The 18,623-nt window shown below is 43.8% G+C and overlaps 1 pseudogene; it reads right to left on the reverse strand.

The window, feature by feature from the left end:
• Positions 1–5,312: 5,312 nt before the first annotated feature.
• LOC102368908 lies at positions 5,313–6,314 on the reverse strand (annotated as a pseudogene).
• Positions 6,315–18,623: the final 12,309 nt, after the last annotated feature.

Below are 18,623 nucleotides of genomic sequence, written 5' to 3' on the forward strand. Positions count from 1 at the left end.
TTTGTCTGGAATGGTTTAGACACTGATGCTCCTACCCTTAGCAGGCAGTTGAATTAGATGAGCCTCTGGGGGCCTTCCTAACCATATGATTTTATGCCGCTTAATCTAGGAGGTGCTTATCCTCCACAGGTATCACATTTTTATATTATATATCATAAGGTGCCTAAAATGTTTTTTCTGTGCATGGTCAGACACACCTCAGTCTTCATAGAAATGAGCAGGATCCAGAAACCAGATATTTTTTCTGGTAGGCCTTCTTAGACCAAGCCTAACATACACCTACAGTATCAGGCTGCAGCAACAATCATCATTTTCTGAAAGCTCCTTTCTGAGCCTAATCTGTCTCTTTTTGTGACCCTATGCAACTCATATCCTTTCTTCATTGTAGCCCTCACCCCCTACCTGGTAGTTGGAGGTTCAGGGATTTTGGTGTGAATCTTCTTAGGTGAGGACAGAATTGAACCTTGGGAATGAGCTCACTGACATATAGGATAGAAGGAGGGCAGTAACACAACTACCAGCAAAAAGTGTGACATTGTTTGGTTTTTGGAAGAGAGGTTGTAGGAGTCTGTTGTAAAGAGAGGGTTCCTGACTTTGGAAACTGGCACTGCTATGCTGATTCAGGTACATAAGCTCCAGAGAGTAGTGAGGTTTAGGACATACCCCTGATCTCCAAGTTTCCTATTTTCTACCTGTAGGCCCCTGCTGGATGAACAGACTGGTTGCTTTGAACTGTATTTTGGGGCACCTAACTGTCTATGTTATACAGAGACGCTAAGCTTCTAAAAGAGTTTTGTAGTCACTCCAGAGATCAAAAGCCTGAAAAGTAGGTATTGGGTGTGTCTACATATGCTATTTATGTACTTTAAGTTTACTGCACAGTAAAATTAGATGCAGTAAGCTTTCCAACATCTACATTAGTGCCTGTCAGGAGCAAATTTGCTACAGATGGGAGCAATTCAATACAGGGCTACTCCTGTCCAGCTCTGTGTGCCTCTTCTCCACCCCCACCGCCACCATTCACCATTCTGCGCTGCTTCCCCATGCCACTGTGCGCCACCAGCTTTGCTGAAACCCCTGTGTTAGAGTATGTTTTGTTGTCCTCTATATCTTTCTGGGTGATGCTAAAAAGTCTAATAACCACTGAATATTTCAATTTTCCCATAAATGAAATAGGGATAGTACTTCGCACAGTGCTTTGAGATATATTGATGAAAAGTCTTATGTAAGAGCTAGGTATTATTATTATTATTATTAACCTACTAGTAATGCCAGACTTTTTGGCCAGCTAGATCTCAGTCTTTCATTGGCAAATATGTACCTTTTCTTTTCTTGTTGCTCTAATGGGGTTGAACACAGCATAAAAATATGAAGTTTCAAAAGTCATTGCCAATATAAGGCCTAAATGCTGTAGCATGAAATAACTAGTTATTTTACAACTATTTATATAGAACCAGTAATTTTCATATTATTTCTGTTGGCCAAGGGTGAAAACAGAAAAATAGATGGCAAGTTTATATTTAGTTTTATATACACATTTTCTTGAACAAAAATCAATGCTATTTGACATTCATCAATAGAAAATGAAGACCAGGCTTGGTGACTATTTTATTTTCATTGTTGCAATCTTCCAAGCAATTATAAGTATTAATGACACCTAATTCTGAGACTTTTATATGAAACTAAAAACATAGGGTCCTTTGAACTGAGATCAGTTTACTTGCAGGACATTGGTGCCAGCATTGATACATGCCTTGGTGTGGGAGAGGCTTGTGCCCACTTAGCTGTGAGGGCACGGGCTGCACAATAAAGTTTGGCATTGTGTCTCAGCGTTCCACCTTCCTGCATGCTATTGAGGAGGAACCTGGGGGCCAGGGGAGTGCAGCTGGGCCAAGTGGGGCAGGAGCCAGGGTGGAGAGTGCCCTCCTCCCAGTGCAGGGCTTACCGTATGGCCATTGCTGACATGGCCAGTGGTTCCACTTGGTGCCGGCAGGCAGTGATGGCATGTGGCTATGGGTGGACTCTTCAGATGGCAGGGCACAGCATCTGGGCACCTGGGCAGGGCCCCCCAGGGAGGAGCTGGCATTGCTGGTGTCTGGCAGTGACATGGCTGGCCATGCCTCATGGCTGGGGCTGAGAAGCTGTCATGGCAGGTGCTGGCTTGGGTTCCCCAAGTTGCTGGTAGGGGGTGCAGATGGGGAGCTTGGCAGGATGGGTTGCTGGTACCCCAAAGGGTCCTCCCCTAGTGACACATCACTGTGAGTGCCAAGCCAGGGCAGGGGATCAGGCAGGCCCCCATGCTGCTGTACACAGCACAGCTGCAGCCTGGGTCCCGGGGCAGGAGGATCTCTGTCAGTTGCTGTATAAAGGGCATGGATTTGAGGTCACATCCTGACTGACGATGGTGGTTGGTGATGGTGACCCACTGTGCCCACAAGGCTTTGACCTTTATGTGGCACTGCTGTGCTGACAGGTTGTGCCCACACTCCCACATCCAGTCTGACAGATGTGGAGTCACATCCTCTCATACAAATGGGCTTTGGAGTGCCCACCCTGTGCAAACAGGAGCTGCACCTCCACCTCTCCTCACAGTGCCACAACATCACCAGTCTCCTCCTGTGACCAGTTGGGGCCCCAGGTGGTGGGCACTGGTGTGGGTGATGATGAGGCCATTGGGGCTCCCACGCCAGCTTTCCAGGCCTCTGCATGGCTGTTCCTGTGCTGTGAAGCCTGGGCAGCTGCCTACAGTGCCTGGCACGTGGGCATGGCATGGGACTGGCAGCTGCACAGAGAAGAAATGCCCCACACCACCTGCAGGCTCTGGGCAGGTTGCTGGGGATGGGCTGAGGGCAGCTGGAGCTAGCTCCAGTAGCCAGGAGCTGCCTGCAGCTGGGCCTGGGTTCTGACAGCCCTGGCAGGAGTCAGGTGCAGGCCTGGCAGCTGTGTAGCACTGCAGTGCCAGGCAGCTGCACCAGGGAGCAGGCAGGCTAGTACAACTGGCCTGCAGCTTGCCCAGGGGGACACAGGGGCCTGGAGTGGCTTCAAGCTGCCTGCATGTGCCCCAGGGCTCACAGCATCTCCAGTCTTTTAAAGGCCTGAGGCTGAGGCTGCCATAGAGCCAACCCAGTCCTGGAGGCTGGCATCTATACATGTGTTACTGTGCAGTTACTACTCACGAGTAAATTTGCTACTTGCATTTGCAGGTAGCAAATTTACTCTCGAATAGTGTCATTTACTGCACAGTAAGCATGTGCACATTTAGACACGTGCTTACTGCACAGTAAACTATGCTACTGTTTCAGTAAAGGCTCTCATGTAGACACATGCTTTGTCTTATCACAGCTGGACATCACCATCCTTCCCACACTTGCATTTCCTGAGAGAAGGAGAGGGTATGACAGGATGGGAGGGAATGTGGAGCAGAACACACAATATCAGAGCCTCAGGTACGGGAGCCTCTGAGCCATAATTCAGATAAGCTTGCTCTTATTGTTAACTTTGCGCAGATCAGAGCTGAGCCCAATATTTAGAAAGCTTTTTTTTTTTTTGCCTCTTGCATGTGCCTAAGGGAACATTGATAAGTCATTCTATTTAACACCAAAATATGGCCTGTGCAACTTCATTTTTCCTCCCTCACATTGCCCCAAATGTATTACAATGCACTCTTTAACTGTCTGATTACAGAATGTTTTCCAGGGCTGCTGCCTCATTCAGTGCACAAGACCAAAGGTGATGTGAGAAAGAACTGGGGATGTTCAGTGAACATAACTGTTTTCAGAAAGACCCCTTCATTTACTCCATAGGAACTCTACTTCCAATTAGAGATTTGGGCCGAAGTCCAGGCAGACTTTAATTGGGTTCCAGTCACTTTTTCCTTTCCCAGAAAAGGTGATGAAAAGCAAAGGAGAAAACTCATATTTTCTCCTAGATACCTGCTACCACTCAGTGTGTGACCTGAAATAAAGCTGACAGATGGAACTGCAGCTGATGGGTAAGTGTCCTCTACAAACTAGGGAATACTCTAGTTTGTCAGTTATTTGATTCATGTTCAGCTTGTTCAGCACCTATGTAATAAACATTTCTGTCACTCCACTGAATTCACTAAATTAACCACGGGGATTGTGGAAAACAAATGGGAGAGCTTGGCCATACTTCTTTCTTCCTACTCGTCAGTAACAGCAGAAAAAGCTGTGCTGCCAGTGCAGAGTTTGTCTCCTAAAAATGAAAAATTGTGCTTGTTACATGCAGCATATTTTCTCCCTCAATTATACCAGCTTAAGTGCCTCTGAAATGGGAGAGGTGAAATCTAAGAACATGTATAAATTCTGACATCCTTAAATCTCTTCTGGAGCAAATGAAAGGCTAGGCCTAAGTGACTGAGAAGCTTGTATTCTTAAGTACTTAGACTCATATCCTACTTCACCTCTAAGACACAGCCCCAAAGTGAAGCTTGTCTCAGAATGGTGATCCTATTTGACTTGAGAAGTCTAGTTCCCCCATTTTTTCAGTGGGCAGCCAAAAAAGTCCTCTGAAAGACAATCCCATTTTGCCCTGTGGAGATGCTTTGCCTTCCCACATGAGACTCCAGAGGGTGATCTAATGCACGTAAGACTTCTGTTTTTGCAATACATGTACTTCTGCCATGCTAGGATGCAGTGTATTGAGAAGCGAGATATCTACTTGAACGGCTGCATCTAACCAAGAGGTGGCCTCAATGGATTTCAGTGCAAAGCATAGCAAGTGAAGAAGCATAAGAGGGCAACCTATGTCCCTTCTATCCAATCGCCATGTGGTTACAACACTTATTCAAAAGAGTGAAGTTATGCTTTAAGGTCCATACCCACATATCTTACTTCCTTGGAAAGCAAGGCTGCACGCTGGGCAGGCAAGAGGGCACACTCCACCCCTCCTGCTGAAGCTGGCCCACCAAGAGGAAAAGAAAGCAACAGTCAGGAGGCCAGAAGGAGTGCTTGATTCTGTAGGTTAGTGAACAGAGCACTCCCAAGGAGAGAGGAAATTCTATTCAGCTCTTTATGCATTTTATTTAATGACTACTTAATGTAAAAAAACCCCAAAGCCCAACCCTCAAAACCAAGCACAAAGAGCACTGGGAGCAGGCACCAGAACCCAGGGTTCCCTCTCTCCTAGGGGAGAGACCTCCTTGCCAAGCTACAGAAATATGTAATACCCACTGGGTCTGGTTATCAAGGAAAATGCACAGACCATATGGATTAGGGCTACTTATAGTTATCTTAGTTCTATATTTTGCAAATGAGTAAAAAAAATTATTATTTTTTTTTAATTTAGGGGGCAGGTGGCAGACAGCAGCCCGGCCCGCCTGTTTATTGTGCTGGACTGGTAGGGGAAGCAGGGGCTGCATAAGGCAACAATGCACACGCAGTCTGGTGAACAAGGGAGAAGCCCAGTGTCCTGCAGCCCCAGGGTGTCCAGCTCCAAGTCCCAGTGCCGAGAAGCTGGGGTAGAGGCGACTTTCCTTTTTACATATTCATGAGGTTTTCCACCTGACTAAGGACAGTAGCAAACTCTTCCATTTCTGTTCAAAAGCAGAGCTGCTTCTCCAGGAACTGGTCCCTCTCCTCTCCAGCCAGTTTCCAGTTCTGTTTTGCCATCTGAAATTCTTCCGTCTGTTTTGCAGCCATTTGACTGAATTGTTGCAATTCTTCCTTGAGGTTGTCTGTCAACAACATTGTTGGCTTCTGACACTCCTTCATGTTTTCTTCCCCTTCCAAGATTTTTTACCTGTAAAAAGATTTTTTACCTGTATTGTATGGATCAATATTTCTGCTTTCTAAGATCAACATGCAGTTCTCTTTAAATTCTTTCAGCTTCTCAATTTCTTCTTCCAGGACCTAATTTTTTTCCTTCAGATCCTGTATAGTATCCTGGGCTCCTTCTAGCTGTGAATGTAGCTGCCGTTTGGCCATTTCCAACATTTGGTTCTTTGTCTTTAGTTCTGCTTCCATTCTGTATTGGCTTAGAGGTGCTCTCACATTTGTTGCCATCTTCCTAGAAAAAGGGTCCTTCTTCTTAGTAAATCTTGGATTTAAAGCTTTGAAAACACCATCTTATGGAACATTTGAACTAAAATTGAAATTAAGAACTTCGCTGAATTTGGATTCAACAGTTTTCTTAATACATTGTGTCTTGGAGACAGTGAGTGTCTGTGTTTCTGCCGGTGTTTCTGCCCTGGGCAGCATGCTAGTGTGCGAGGAGGAGTAGATGGAGATGTGGGACAGCTTGCCCTTCATGCTGCTGTGCAGATGGATCATGAGGGCCAGGCCGCGTGAGATGCATCAGGCCGCACCAGGGAGGCAGCCGGGCCTGGTGACGTCCACCTTGATGCCTGCAAATGAGTAATGTGATTTGGCTTTATGAAGGGTTACTAATAAGTTAACAGAATAGCCTCCAAATTATGCTGAAACTGTATATTATACTCCCTCTGTGCAATCTCAAAATGACACCATCCAGGAAACACACCATCCACATGCCCAAAATAAGCATAGCAACTTTGAAACCTCAATTGACTTCAGCTCTGTTTTTTTAATACCTTCCTTTCTCATCCTTACTAATCAAAGTTGAGAGATTTAGATAATTGCAGTACCATTACTGAGAAATAGCCATACATTGATTAATGTAAATCCCTGTACTCTGTTTAGCTAATAATGGCTTTTTGCCATTCAGAGTGTCGAGATTTGCATTCTATATGGTTACTGAGATATAACTGTATTGTTATTATGGAAATGAGCATTCAAGAAACTCTGACTAAGAAGTAATGTAGCTATGGAACTGAAAGGAAAATCTTCATAAAGGTGTAACAGCAACCTCAAATTCAGACTGGCTAAAGCATTTCCATTAAAAAAAATTAACACAGCTGTTCTATTGGGTTGAGTTCTATTCTTGGCTCTGGCAAAATTTGGCAAAGGGCAGCAGTGTGGCTACTTCATCTCCATCAACTTGCCCTTGAAAAATGAGTCTAATGTTAATTCATCTTAAAAAGTGATTTGGATTCTTAGTCTGGTAATATGCTTTGAGATCTCTAATGAGGGGAGTTGTCCTGCTGTTTCCAAATCTCACCTGGACATCAGGCCAACCACCTCAAGTTCTGCATGTGTAAAAATGTTGCCAGACCCTGATCTAAGGCTTTGGCTTCAGCCTAAAATTCTGAGTTTGGACTTCGTGTCTTAATCCAAATCTAAACTTTGCCCAGATTTAAAATATTAGGTTTCACTGCACAGATTTGGCCCCTTTATCAAAGAAAAAAATGCTGATCCACACTAGAAAAGCATACTTAGTTGCTATTAAGATGAGAATAAACTTGAATTCATATCTTTTTTGGTAAAAAAAATTCTATAAAATATACTGTTCAAGTTATTAAAGAGTTGATTAGCTGTAAAAGTTAAATGATATTCCTTGCATATTAATTAAAAAGACCAACAACATTACTTTAGGGTGTCCAAGATGCCATACATAGGACACATTTCAGAAAAAGCTATCAGAAATTTCTCTCAAGTGTACACATTTTACAAAAAGGTAAGAAAATTTGTGTCTATTTTAGACTTTTACTTATACGTTCATCTAAGAAGAATGATTTCATGACAGTCTAAAGGTAAATATCTGTAATATTTTTTAAATGATGTTCAGTTCTAGATATCTGATTAACTTTAATGTAGTATTATGCATATAAATATTATGAAATGGTATAGATTTTTGTTATTCTTTATCTATCTCCAATTAGAGAATTTTAGAAGGTCATAAAGTCAACATTCGCCAATGTTTAGTACCCTTTTATCTGAAATATTCCTTACTCTAATTTTAAAGATAAATTTATCATCTTAGATTGTATTGTGTAACTATTGCTAAAAATGATACAGGATTCACTATAAGGTGACACTGTTTGTTTGAATGTAACAGTTCTGCTGCTTCAGGGTTGGCCATGATGCTGCCTGGTGGCTACATGGCTCCTGTTCACCTCAAGCTCTAGTGTATCCTCCCTTCTATCCTTCCTGCCATACCTTGATGTTCTTAATTGATTTTTGAAAGGGAAGTTGCCCAAGGGTCCTAGAGTGAGCTCCACTCTATCCTTTTACCAGCAAATCCCCCTCAGAACTTACTGGTTCTCAATCCCGTCTTCACTCTAAGTTGGTCCTGGCATATACATGCCTCCCCAGGGAACCTGTTGTCTTGTAGGCTGTTCACAGTCTCTGACCTCCCCTGTAGCCATGCCCATGCCTCATAGGTGTTACTATACCATTTCACCCACAGTGGAGGCTTCAGCTCTCCTGGCTTCAGCTTCCCTTTCTTCTGGATACAAGTCTCTGCCCTGTGGCCCATGGATTTGGATCTGGCTCTCTTGGCTTCACCCCTGCTAGGTAACAATGTCTCTGGGCCCTTGGTGCTTGTCTCCCTCACTCTGGGCCCCTGGCCCCAGAATTTGCTCTTCTGGGGAGCTGGGCAGCTGGTCTCTGCCCTTCTGGGCCGATCTTGCCCCTCCTATGCTACGAGTCCCTGACCTTGGTTCTCATCACTCTGGGCACTTGTTTCATCCTTCTTGGGCTGGGGGTCACTGACCCTGGTTTCTGCTCTGCTCAGGCACTGGGCCCCTGGCCCTGTCTCTATTTCTTTTGTTGTTTTATCCCAACCCCTGGCTAGGCTTAAGGAAGTCATGTGCCTCTCTGGCACAGCTGGGACCTCTGCATCCCCAATAACCCCAAACCCAAACCACTAGCTAAAACTCAAACAGAATAACACAGGTACTCTGGCTCTAACACAAACTCCCAGCCTGCTGTTTATCTCTTGGGCTAGGGACAGGCATTCAAAAAGCCTGAGTTTGAATCGATTCAATCTTTGCAGGTTAGTCTAACCTGGCTATGCCAAATCAGTTTTGTAACCAGACAGACATCCCAGAAATGCAGGCATGTTCCTGCAGTGGCTCAGACTAGAAGCAGGGGGGGAGTGGGGAGGATTAAAGCAGCCTTCCCTTCCTTCCACAGCATGGATCTGAGGGGGTCCTGGCCAAGCTCCAGCAGGATGCCATGATTATCCCGACAAGGAATCGATAACAGTGTTTATCACTCAATTAAGAAAACAACAGAGGGACATTACCAGCTACTTGTTGATTCTGCCTGTTGATTCTACCTGTTGATTCAGCATGGACCATAGCCAGCATGTGGTCTGCTAGCTAATACACAGGTACCTCCTCAGCAAGGCAGAGGGGAGGGTGGAATTCCTGCTTAGCAAGGAGTGGTGAGGGGATGGGGGAAGCAGCCCACAGTTTCTGGAGCTGCAGCCAGGGAGTAGAGGGGAGGGGCTAAGCATGCCGTGGGGAGAGCCCCGCCCAGCCCAGAGAGCATGCTGGGATTCTGGGGGTGTTTGGTTTATCTTAAACCAGCAAGGGGTCTGGGACAGACATTGCATAAGCCAGTTTGAGCCAAATCAGTTAAGTCTGATACTACATTCAACCAGGTTTATCTCAAACCGGTTTATGTGCACTGAACATCTGCTTTGTTACAGGCTTAAACCAGTTTCTGATCACTTAAACTGGGTTATGTGTAATGTCAGTCCCTAGTCTTGAACTCTTTCTTGCTTCTGGGTCTCAGTCCCCTCTACCAGCCCTTAGCTACTTACTTGCTGTTCTCAAGCTTAGTGGGTCTCAGTTATCCAGCCAGCCAACTCACAAGAAAACTCCTTCTCCTTTGGCCTCTGGGACTAGACTGCCTGACCTGACTCAAGCCCTGGGTTTATGCAACTCCCAGGCCCTGCCCCTTTCCATTTAGGTGACTATCCTAGATAGGCTGCAGGTGTTGCCTGATTAGGCTTGCTTACTGATCTCAATGGTAGCCTGCTGCTGCTGGCCTAGCTGCTGTGGCATTGCCTTGTCTCCTAAGTTGGGTTCTACCTCACAGTACCATTACTGAATAGCTAGCACTGCAATAGGCACTCTGCTGCCCACGCAGGCTCGGCTTTAATGTACTGCTGCAGCATGGCTTGCTCTGCCATAGAGATAAATCCCTGGGGACATGTTCTCTTGCAGCCCATAATAGGGAGCCTTCCCCACCTGAAGATCTCCTTCCTGCTGTTTCTCCCTTAAAGTAACAGGAGCCTTAGGCTCCCTGTTAGAGTATGAGAAAGAGAGAGAGAGAATGATGAAGGGACTTCAGACATTAATAAATATTTAAACTCCATCTACACTAGACTTTCATGATACTTATGCAGAATAATAGCAGACTTGGCATGCTTCATGTGAATACACTGAAAATATTATTAATTTGTCTATGTTACTCAACACTAAATTGCCTGTCATCAGGAGTTAAGGATTGAAACTGAAGTCTGTCTTTGAAAGCGTTCTCCTTGATCAATCGTGTATGTTTCTACAGTAGAACAAACAATAAAACATAACTAGTTCATAACATCTCCTCCAACACCAAAAGGGGCATTATCAGGAAATAGATTCTGTTATAGTAGAAAGCTATATAATAACAATTTTTCTTTGTTTCCACAAGCTACTAGATTATTCTTACATTTTTGACACTAGAAGTCTATTCTATTTATACTTCAAGGAATAAAACAGAATTTGCTGAACAGTTTTATATCTTCTTAAATGTTAAAGTTTATTCAAGCCTTTTTTGTTTCTTCCTCCCAAACCCCCAATTCAAAATTGTAAATCAGAACTTCACTTCTAGCACCTATTAAATGTCACAATCAATCTTCTTTTGCTGCAATTGTTATCCCACGCTGCACTCTACAGGAACATTCTGACTTTTATATATGCATAGTTTTGCTGATATACTTGGTTGTAAAAGGAATTCCATTTTTGAGACTCAGAATGAGAAAGTATCTATTAGCTTAATGAAGCTGGGTCAGAAGAAGTAAAACACACCTACAGCATGGCACTGAATGTTATTACAAGCTAATAAAAAAGTCATTGATTCAGACCAGTACTAATGTCAATAACAATGACCACAGTACTTCACTGTTAACAAGCTGTCATGTGAGCATTTTTCTATCAATGTGTTATTTTGCTTTCTTATTCATTGATAAGAAGAAGAGAAAGAAGGAAGAGATATGCAATCATTAGAAAACTACCATGAGTGTCAACACATACATAAACAGTTAGACTGAATCCAGGATACCAGAAGAGCAGCAGCATATTATTGATAGATGAACAGCAATGGCCACCACCTCCTAATTATCAAAGGTCTGAGACATTTGATGGCCTACCATTGGTCATGCTCCAGTGGTAGACCGTGTCTTTTTTGAAACTTAACAAAGGGTTCTGAAACAGTGACCATGTGTACTGGGCCAATTCTGGGGATAAACAAATACCCTCCTGTTTCTCTGGACTTCCATAATCTATATAAATTAAATATCTTATTCCAGAGGCCAGATCTATCAGCCTACACCGGGGCGGGCAATTGTTTTGGGTGGAGGGCTGTGTAATGTGTTTTAATGAGCTGTTGAGGGCTGCATGGGTAGTCCCATCCCGTGACAGTTGCCCTACCCCCTTGTCACCATCTTGGGACCAGAAATCCCACCCCCTAACCCCTGACCTTTGCCAATGAAAGTCCTTCCCCTTGCCCTCTGGAAATACTCCTTTTGGGAAGTGGAGGTTACCATCTTGGAACCAGGAAAAAAACCAGATCATACACTAAAAGTAAAACACCTACTATAACATATTTTAATTTCATTACAAAAAATATTTTTGTCATGATTTGTGCTTTCATAGTGTATTTAGAAGGGATTGCATAATAATTAAAAAATTTCTTAGTTTTGTATATTGTGGCAGGAGGGTGTGTGCACATGGTGTGTGCATGGTGTGTGGCAGGGTATGTGGTGTGTGCATGGCATGTGTGGTATACGTAGTATGTGTGCATGATATGTGTGGTGTGTGGGGGGTATGTGGTGTATGTGTGGTATGTGTCTGTGTGGTGTATGTGGTATGGGTATGTGTGTGTGGTGTGTGTGTGTATGGTGGATATGTATGGTGGGGTGTGTGGATGTGTGGTAGGATTTGGGTGTGCGTGGGGATTTATGAGGGGTTATGGTTGTGTGTGGGGGGCATAGGGTATGCTGGGGGGTTGTGTATATGTGGGTGGTTGTGGGAGCAGGGTGTGGGTGTGAGGGAGGTTGGGGCCCGAACATTCCCCCCATGGTGCAGTAGCAGGCGGGCACTCAGAGTGCAGGCATCCAGCATGGCATGGCTCTGGCCAGCGCTGAACATCACAGCAAGGGGTGCAGCCTCCATATGGCTGCCTGTATCACTGGCACTCTCTGCCACTCATGTGCAGCCTCTGCAGTAGCACAGCAGGGAGGGAACTCCCACGTGCTAGATCCATGGGACTTCCATGCCGGGGCTGCACAGCACCAGAGAGAAGCCTCTGGTGCTGGAGCTGGCTTCCTTCCCCTCAGGGGCTGCACTGCAGGGGAAGGAAGCCCCAAGCGGGGAAGGCAGCTAGCTCCAGAGACTGATGTTTCTCTCTGGTGCTGTGTAGCCCTGGCAGCAGAGACACCTGGTCTAGCACATGGGGCTTCCCTCTCTGTTGTGTGAGTGGCAGGGACCACTGGCAATACAGGCAGCCATGTGGAGGCTGCGCCCTCACTGAGATGTGCAGTGCTGGCCAGAGCCACACCCTGTTGGATGCCTGCACCTTGAGCACCCTGCCTGCTGTTGCTGCCACTGTCTGCCGGGGCTGCACACCATGCGGGGCACATAGCGGGGTCTCCACACCTCCCATTCTCTCTCACACCCCAGCTCCATGCTGCCACCAGCCCCAGCCCCATGCTCCAGGCTCCCTTCCAACTGCAACCTCACCCCTGTGCTTTCCTACCTGCTGCCTGGAGCCAGCAGGAGACGAGGGAATTGAGCAGGTCCAGGGGCTGCAGCAGCAGCAGCCCCAAACACAAGCAGCATGCTGCCTATGAGGGTGTGAGCCAGGAAAAAGGGTATGTTTTTGGGGCTGTGTGTATTCATGGGTGCCTTGCTCCCACGCTCATGGGCAGAAGGGCTGAGCAGGACACAATTTGTTGTAGGGCCTTGTGCAGCCCTCAATGGCTCATAAAGTGCTTGGCAGGCCATATCCAGCCCACAGGCCATATTTTGCCCACCCCTGGCCTATGTGCAGTTCATAGTGATACAATGATGAAGGGCCATTCAGTAAAAGCTTTGCTCAAGATTCAGTGTTGCCTAGATACCAGTTACAGTGCATCTAATGATGCTTGCTATGCTATTAAAGTGCCATAAAGGTCTCCAGAGAACTGTGAAAATGTTGGGTAAGGGGGCTCTGTACTGGTCCTCCAGTTTGGGGGTAGTGCAAGGGGTTGGTAGCTCACCCATGTCAAAAACTTCAATTACAGTCTACAAGGGAAGAAATCATATGGAAACAATAATCTGAAAGATTTTGTAGTTGGAACAGGCAGTGATGTATAAACCATAAGGTGAAGATGATGATGATTATGACAAAAAGTTATAAAAAATTAAATAATAAAATTAGTCTTCCATGGCAAAGCATAGGTTCAACTAGTAACTAACAGAATATTTCTTTCTCTAAGCAGAAACAATGGAAGACAGTCATTTCAGCAAAGGTTACCAACACTTATTTGTATGTAGGATTTACCTGCGTAGTACAAATAGCATAATCAATTTAAAGAGCAATCTGCACCATACAGAGTGAGAATACAATAATTCCAAGCTGAAGACATCTTTTGAATGCAATTATAATATGAAGAAATAATTGCAGCTGCCTGAGGAAGTATTAACTACTGAATGAACTTTCACATATGACTACAACAGTTCTGGCTCATTTTAAAGTTTAAATTACATAGGTCTGCATCAATCAATATATTTTCAAACACATTTCCCTAAATAACAGTGAAATAATGAGCTGATTTCCATATGACCATATACTTTTTATACATATTGTGGTGGCACAGTAGGGGGTGCTACTATGCAGAGCCACCCACCTCACTGTGCCAGGCTCAAAACCACTGTTTGAGAGTCTCCCTAAGGGAGCCTACAGCTGGCTGTCCCGCTTCCTGGAGAACACCCGCAAGCCTGGGGTATCACTGCCACCACCCAGTCACTGGTCTCTGGTAGGGCTCTGTGCAGCCCGGGGCATACAGACCCTGAAAACTTTGAGGGTGCTTTGCCCACAGTAATATTTCTGGGTGATTCTTTCATCCCAAAGCATCCAAAGATAGTATCTGATAACTGAGGGAAAATTTAAAAAGCCAAACTTCTCTGGCCAATCAAAGGGGTGGAAAGACTCTTCTCTCTTTCCCACCACAGGAAGGCATGCTGTAACTCAACACCTTATTGATCAGAGGTCGGGGGTAGTACAAGGAAGTCAGAATATACTTTGAGTAAACATAAGCACATGAGTCTTTACAGAAATTGGATGCAATAATCCTTTTAAGACACGACTGGTCTACACATCATTCCTAACTCCAGACTAATTTTGAGGTTTTTACTTACACAAAATCTTCAGGCAGCAGCCTGAGGTCTTTGCTTAATGGTTTCAAAATACCCACTGGAAGAAGAAAGTGCTTTACCCACCCCCTAGGAATTTATCTGGCCAGGTCACCTGGCTGACCAGCCTGTAGCAAGAAGAAAACCAGGAGATAGAGGGGTCACCCAGGTTGGTCCAAGTGAGGGGCAAAGAGAAGGGGATTTCTCCACACATATGACTTCCATATTTATATTTCATATAATACATATGATTTCCAAATGTATTCTATACCAAAACATTCTGACAAGTAATGAGTATGATATTTTCCCAAACCTGAGTTCTGTGTATAAACTTTGCAATTTGAAAAAATACAAATCTTGATCTGAATTTTGGACATCAGAACTGGTTCTAGAACAGCGATTCCCAACCAGCATGCTGCAGCACCCTGGGGTGCTATAAGATTCTTTGAAAGGTGATGCAAGATGTAAGGAAATAAGCAGATAAGTAGAGGCTCAAGCTCTTCTCTGCCTGGCCCATCCCATTTTCTCATTGCCAGGTCCCTTTGCAGGGTGTTAAGCACTGTAATAAGTTTGTTTTTTAAATGGGTGTGGCACAATTCACAAAAGTTATGGAGGGGTGCCTCATGTCTAAAAAGGTTGAGAACTACTGTTTTGGAATAAAGCAAACTAATGATGTCATTTGTTAAGTAAGCACTTCAGTGCTACTTTTTGTGCAAGACGCATCAGGTGTAGGTCTTGCTTCATGCAGTTAATGATACTCTAATGGTTCAGTGGAACATTGCAGCCTCAGTGGACTATGGGAGCACAAAGAGAGGAGAGAAGGAGCAAAGCAGTTTTAGGAATTGAAATTCTGGGACGGCACTATGGTTCAGTAATTCAGGATCTAGATTTCTTAGAAATGTTAGGTCCAGCTTTTCATTTTGATTTTATGTAGAAATGTGAGAGTAGGCCAAGGAGGCTGTGTCCAGGTCTGCATTTGGGTGAGAGGTATGATAAGAGTTAAGGCTCAGTGTTCGAGTCCACAGGACTAAAGATCTTGCAAGATCTTGTCATTGATCAAATGACAGAAATCTGACAAAAAATAGCTGAATAATTCAAACAGTCTGAGAACAGACGTTTTGGAAAGTGAAGGATGTATCTAAGGTGGCAAGATTTTTGTAATGTTTCCCTCTATCTTCTTACCAGAACCACTTCAGTCTGGCCTGATTTGAACTTCAGCTTCTGCTGCATCAGATGAGGCATTGAGAAAGCTTGGGAAAGACCCTCTCTGAATTTGACACTGAGGCTAGGTACAGACATTCAAAAAGCCCAAGGCAGAATGGATCTAAGTTTTGTGGTGTTCTGTAAGCAGCATTGTTTAGATCAGTAGCAATCAGAAGACAAATTCACCCTTTGGGATGGGGGGAGGGAGAAAATCTTAGACTGGGTTCCACCATTTTTAAACCAGTCTTTGTTTGGTCCTGTTATGGGTATAGACTGGTTTCCTATCACTTATACCAGTAAAAGTGTAATGTCTGTACCTGACCTAAGGAAAAAAATGTACTTTCTATGTATTTTTGGCACTTCAACCATTTCCCACAGGCTTCAAATTGAAGATTCTGCAGATAATGCCTTCTGGATAGAGAGAAACTGTTGATTTCAGTGCACTTGTTTCATTCTGAAAGAAAGGATATAAGCAATTTTACAGTGTTTCTATCTGCAGACATTTGGGGTGCCAATACATGTACTTGGGAGTTGGGGGAGAGTATTTTAATTAGAGCAGTTCCCAGAGAGCTGCTCTAATTAGAATGCTGCAGCTTCAAATGTGTTAAGTCCCTGTGAACTTAAAAATGACCAGGGGATGCTTTAACTAAAGCTCATTCAATGAGTAAAAATGGCTCCAGTGGCCATTTTTAAATCTGCAGAGGCTTATATGCATGATGCTGTGGCAATGCTACAGTCTTCTAATTAGACCGCATAGCAGATTCAATTAATTGAGTTGATTAATTGAGTCTGCTCCAATGCGTTCTAATTAGAATGTGTTGGAGCATGTGTATAGGCACCCTTGGAGATGGGTAAAGTGTCTTTGGTGGCTAGTGCACTTGAATGCCAGAGAGACTCAGCAAAATAACTACAGTTGTGTCTCTTTTTCCGTGTACAGTAAGAGATTATCCACCAGAGCAATGTGTGTTATCTCTCTGAACTGTACTAAAATCTTGCTGAGAAGTATCCAGCATTGCTTAATAAAAGCAGGTTGGAGAAGAGGGTTAGAGTGAAGACTTTGATTTGTATATGAGGAGGGGAAAAATAAAAAGAAGGGGTGGGAGAGATAAGAAAAGCAGAGGGGGAGAAAGATGTGGAGACACTGGCTGGTAGGAAAAGGAGCAAGAGAAGTAAAGCTAGAGAATAGTTAGAGAAAGAGATGTGATGCTGGGAGCCGGGGGTCATTCATCACAATAGCAACTTCTGCAGCCAGCTGTGAAGCTTAAGATATGCTTGCAACCATAAGGTGACTGGAGTCTCTGTAATTTATTCCCTGAGAGCAGGGATCTTCAAACAAGTGCTGATTGAATAGAAGGGATGTTTCTTATAAGAATTTTTACTAAAGAAAATTTGCCTCAAAAGCCAAAATGTAATTTGCATCCTCAGCTGTTTGGGCCATTCTGTCTTTTCTTAGTGCCATTGATCATAGTTGCTATCGGTCATTTCTTGCACTGAGGGCATAGAAATAGCAACAAAACATCCTACTTTAGGACATCTGAGAGAGAAGATGATGGCTTTATGGAGTTCTAACACAGTGTGGAGACTTCTGTTTAGATGAGTAGTGATGGTGTGATTTTCCAATGATTTCTGTGTGTCATGTAGACGTTTATAATGGTGCAACATGAGCACATAGATTATATACTATTTTACATCCAATGTAAACTGAGTCTATGAGAGGGTAAATAAGCATACAAGTGATACACCAGTGGATAATCATAGCCTGGATTCTTAAAATATCCAAACCAAAAATACTGTATAATGGTGGACCAGTGGTACAGGGATGCAGAGGTTAACTTCACAATTGGAATATAGCAAGCATTGCTTCTGAACTCCCACAGACTCAGCAAGTAGCCGAGAGCTTAAACTATATTTAAAAGCTGCAGCTAAAAGCTCTGGTGGAGTCCTCAGAGCTTGGCTTTGCACTGTTAGTTTTCTAATCATGGAGAGAAATAGTAAGGGCCATGATTTGCTATACTTTAAAACACATTTCCTCTACAAAATAGTAGAAGCATACAGTAATAGCTGCATGCAGAAAACACGAATACATATAAAGCTCAAGCCTCAGATTTCTGTCAGTAATTTCTCTGTAACATTCCTCCAATGCCCCCATAGTAAGAATCCATGACCTGTGTTCAAATTTCTCTAATGGACTAAAATTATGGACTTTCTTACCCTGTATTTCCTCAGTTTTCTTCCCATTGCAGATGCCTTTAAACAAAGCATTTTCTTAAATTGATGCTGCTTGTTACTATTATCTATATTGTCTCAATAGAAAGTCTCAATAAGGATCAATACTATATGAAAACAAAGATTTTGATTCTTCTGTAAGAAGTTTGAAGGGTTGGGGGGCCCAAGTCTGGAAAGACTTATGGTTTCACCTTTTCTTTTCAGATTAAATATTTGGACCCTTTTGGTTTTTCTCTATCCTAGTCATAGATTGTAAGAAACTAAACTTTCCTATATTATTTACTAACATTAAGATTGCTAATCTTATGCATTTTAACCTTAAGTGTATCTCAATGAATCACTCTAGGCAGAAGGTGAGAAAGACTCCAGCTCCCTGTTAGTTTGGTTCAAAGGGAAATATCCATTCCTAATTCCCAAACCAGACAAATCTGTCAAGCTCAGGAAATTAAGCCAAGACAACCAGATGGACACCCAGCAACTCTTTAATTTAGAGGAGTAGGAAAGCTAAAGCCAACTAGCTCCCTAAACTCCCCCTGGTTGAAGATTGATAGAGAAAGACACCCTTTTTTTTTTTCCAAGCACACTCCTTTACATAACTATGAGACATGAGAAGGGGCAAGGGCCTTCTATGTCTAGCCACATAGATTCATAGATGCTAGGGGCGGAAGGGACCTCAACAGATCATTGAGTTCGACCCCCTGCCTGGGCAGGA

The sequence above is a fragment of the Alligator sinensis genome, unplaced genomic scaffold, assembly GCF_000455745.1.
Source record: "Alligator sinensis unplaced genomic scaffold, ASM45574v1 scaffold488_1, whole genome shotgun sequence".
In the NCBI taxonomy this organism is placed as follows: Eukaryota; Metazoa; Chordata; order Crocodylia; family Alligatoridae; genus Alligator; species Alligator sinensis.